Below are 4,231 nucleotides of genomic sequence, written 5' to 3'. Positions count from 1 at the left end.
CAGAGACCCCAAATCCTTTCTCTCCAGTGTAAACTTCTCTCTAAACTCCATACCAGAACGGTCACATGCTTATAAGAAATATCATATTGCATGTTCTGCAAACAGAAAACAGAAAATCTCCAAAATGGACATGACTTAACATCCCCTTCACCCCGCCACAGCTATTCTTGCTACTGTGGTGCGTGTGTTCACATCCGATGGACTGGTCAAGATCCATCAGACTGTACTGTGAAAAACAACCCCAGAATCCCAGCAACAGACTGCAACAGTTTATTTCTTGTTTCTGCGACTAGTCCCACATGAGCAATTCAGAAAACCTTCAATATTGAGTTCAAGTTCTCTTTTCTTTTACTAGCTCTGACCGTCACTTGCAGGAAGAGTCACAAGAGTTTGACAGGACAGGATCCCACAGGGCAAGATTCTGTGACCCTGATAGTTGACATTGAACAATGAGAATTTGCCCTATAACAGCCTGGCCCAGGAAATTCAGGGATCCAACGCTAAGCACAATCTCTAAGGGGGCAGCCTAAGGGCTTTGCTGGATGTTTTTTGAAACCTTTGATTTTAGAACAGTATTAGATGTACAGAAAAGTTGTAAAGATGATATACAGAGTTCTCACAAACCCCACACTCAATTCCCTATATTTCTAACGTGTAGAGTTGACGTTTGAACAGCACAGGGTTGAACTGTACAGGTCCACTTTTCTTTGTTTTGTTTTGTTTTGCGGTACGCGGGCCTCTCACTGTTGTGGCGTCTCCTGTTGCGGAGCACAGGCTCAGCGGCCATGGCTCACGGGCCCAGCCGCTCCGCGGCATGTGGGATCCTCCCGGACCGGGGCACGAACCCGTGTCCCCTGCATCGGCAGGCGGACTCTCAACCACTGCGCCACCAGGGAAGTCCCAGGTCCACATTTATGTGGATTTTTTTCATTAAATATATTGGAAAACATTTTTGAGACTTGTGGGAATTAAAAAAAACTAGCAGACAAAATCTATAGCCTAGAAATATCCAAAAAATTAAGAAAAAGTTATGTCATGAATGCATAAAGTACATGTGGATCCTAGTCTATCTTATCATTTGCTACCACAGAATATACACAATTTTATTTTAAAAGTTAAAATTTATCAAAATTTACACACACACACACACACTTACAGACCCTGCATGATGACTTGCAACGGAGAGGCGCAGTTTTAAGTTGCTAACTGCCTACATGTAACTGTAGTTCATACTGCGCTACTGTCATAGTTCTCTCGCCCCTCCTGTTGCTATTGCAGGGAGCTCAGGTGTGCGAGTATCTGCTCAAACCAGGTGAGCAGTTGTCTCTCCAGTAAATCGCATATCGCAGTAAAAGGTGCTCGCTCTTGATTCTTGCGCATTTTCCATCGTGTTCAGTGCGATACGGTCAACCTTGAATAACACCATGAAAACCACACAAAGTGCCAATAATGATGCTGAGAATGTGCTCCCAGGAAGCAGAAACAAGTCAGGACATGACAAGTTCAACTGCTTGATATGCACTGTGGTTTCAGGTCTGCAGCTGCAGGTACTGCCACTTCAAGATAAATGAATCCACTGCAAGGATGATTGTCCAAAACGAAAAGGGAATTTGAGAAATTGTCACTGCAACTATGCCAGCAGTTTCAAAAACCTTGCGCTTTTGTGAAATACCTTTTTATCTCATACTGAACTTGCAGCTTTTAAGTGCGTGCAGGACTGCTGTAAGAAAGACTTACCTATAGACTCTAATATGATTCCAAAAAAGTGAAGCCATTATATGACAATTTAAAGCAAAAGAAGATGAAGGATCTAAAGCTGGAGAACGTAATGCCAGGACAGGATGGGTTGATGATTTTAGAAAGAGGTTTCGCTTAAAAAATGCCACGATAGGGGGCTTCCCTCGTGGCGCAGTGGTTGAGAGTCCACCTGCCGATGCAGGGGACACGGGTTCGTGCCCCGGTCCGGGAGGATCCCACTTGCCGCGGAGCGGCTGCGCCCGTGAGCCATGGCCGCTGAGCCTGTGCGTCCGGAGCCTGTGCTCCGCAACGGGAGAGGCCACGACAGTGAGAGGCCCGCGTACCGCAAAAACAAACAAACAAACAAACAAAACAAAAACAAAAAATGTCACAATAACAGGAGAAGCACCTTCTGTCCACAAGAGACAGCAGACGGGTTCCCAGATGCCATTAAGAAAACCATCAATGAGAAAGGACATCTTCCTGAACAGGATTTTAATGCAGAAGAAAGTGCCCTTTTCTGGGGGGAAAATGTCACAAAGGGCATTTACTAGTGAGGAAGAGAAGTGAGCTCCAGGATTTAAGGCAGGAGGGGACAGGCTAAGTCTACTGTTCTGTGCAAATGCAGTCGGGTTTACGACCAGGACTGCCCTCGTGTATTGAGCTGCTGAGATCTGAGCTTAAAGGGAGAAGATAAACACCAGTTTTTGTTGTTGTTGTATAACAAGAAGGCCTGGACCACGAGAACCCTTTTTCTGGATTGGTTCCATTGATGTTTTGTCCTTGAAATCAGGAAGTATCTTGTCTAATCTGATAGAAACATATAGGTGAGCTTGTTCTAGTTTAGTAATAACAAGTCATTTCAGTGGGAAAGAATGGGTGTAGAATTTCATGGTCTAAGAAAGACCTCATTATAAACTAGATTTTTATTCTATGGCCATTATTTTTTTTCTTTAGGATCTGTTTATTTTTGCTTTATCTTCTTTTTAAAAAATTTTTATTGAAGTATAGTTGATTTACAACGTTGTGTTTAATTTCTACTGTACAACAAAGTGACTCAGTTATAAATATATATGTATTCTTTTCATATTCTTTTCCATTATGGTTCATCACAGGATATTGAATAGAGTTCCCCGTGCTCTACAGTAGGATCTTGTTGTTTATCCATCCTATACGTAATAGTTTGCAACTGCTAACCCCAAAGTCCTACTCCATCCCTCCCCTTTGGCAACCACAAATCTGTTCTCTACGTCTGTGAGTCTGTTTTTGTTTTGTAGATAGGTTCATTTGTGCGTGACAATTATTTTTAAATGATGGTATGAGATAGAAAAATTAGCAGCTTAATTTTAAGATACTGGCTTCATTTTTGACTCTGACAGAAAACAAATCTCCAAACACAGAGCTAGTAAAGACCCATCTGCTCACCATGAGAAGGAAAACTTAGTAACACCAGTTTAATTTCTGATAATGCCAAGTTTCTATTCTTATGGAAATGTTGTGATAATGTAATGGAAATGTTTGGAATTGTGGAAGTGTTTGGGGGACAGCAAATTTTGTTTGCATATTATAAAGTTATTTAAAGGTTTCATCATGCACGGGAAATTGTAGAAGAAGAATGCGACTTAATCTAATGAGAAGGAGATTGCAATGAATAAAATCGAATATAGAATTACTGAATAAATTGTCTAACATGATGAATATCTATTAACAACAGTCCCCAGTATGTTGTAGTGTCCTTTTACATAAATTCTCCTACTGTTCTCTTCATTTTCAAGATAACCAAAATGTACTGTGTGTAACTGTTTATTTTTGGAGAGGGTTTCTGTTACTGTGCTCTGATTTTTTTCCGTGATTGATTTTGAACACATTTGTTTCCAAAATTATTAATTCATATAGTGATACAAAAACAATCAGGCATTTAACTTAAACAGCTTTGATTAAATATTGCCCCTACTCTCATATCTATAAGTTGAATATTATCCACTTTATTTTATTTCTTCTCTAATTTCATGTGTAATAAGCCATTGGGTCTCTCCAGAAAAAAAATCAAATTATATAACTTGTGGGGAATTAGCACCTACAGATCATTGTTTCTGTTAAGTTCATATTTCCTGAATTTTAAATTCAGTGTTAGTTAAGTAATTCACACATGATTTGAAATCAAATACTCAATTGATGCTTTTATAATTATCAGAACAAGCATATATCCGTCCCAGAGTTTCTCTTCCCTCTGTATATCATATATCTCTTAGTGGCAAAAATAAGTAACTTTCTAAAGAAAAACTCTCGTAAGCATTCTCTTCCTTGATTTAGAAGCTAGGCTGGAGTCCTGATGTATAAATCTTCATGATGCATTGACTAATTTTGAATAGTTTTATAATATTAAAGGAAGCTGTAGAGTTAGGAATCTGACAAATCTGTTCATTAATAATTCACTCTATTTTAAACAAGTCATTTGATTTTCAGTATTTAATCTTGATACGGAAAGAACATG

This window comes from Phocoena phocoena, chromosome 17, assembly GCF_963924675.1.
Source record: "Phocoena phocoena chromosome 17, mPhoPho1.1, whole genome shotgun sequence".
NCBI lineage: Eukaryota > Metazoa > Chordata > Mammalia > Artiodactyla > Phocoenidae > Phocoena > Phocoena phocoena.
This window is presented reverse-complemented; position numbering follows the sequence as displayed.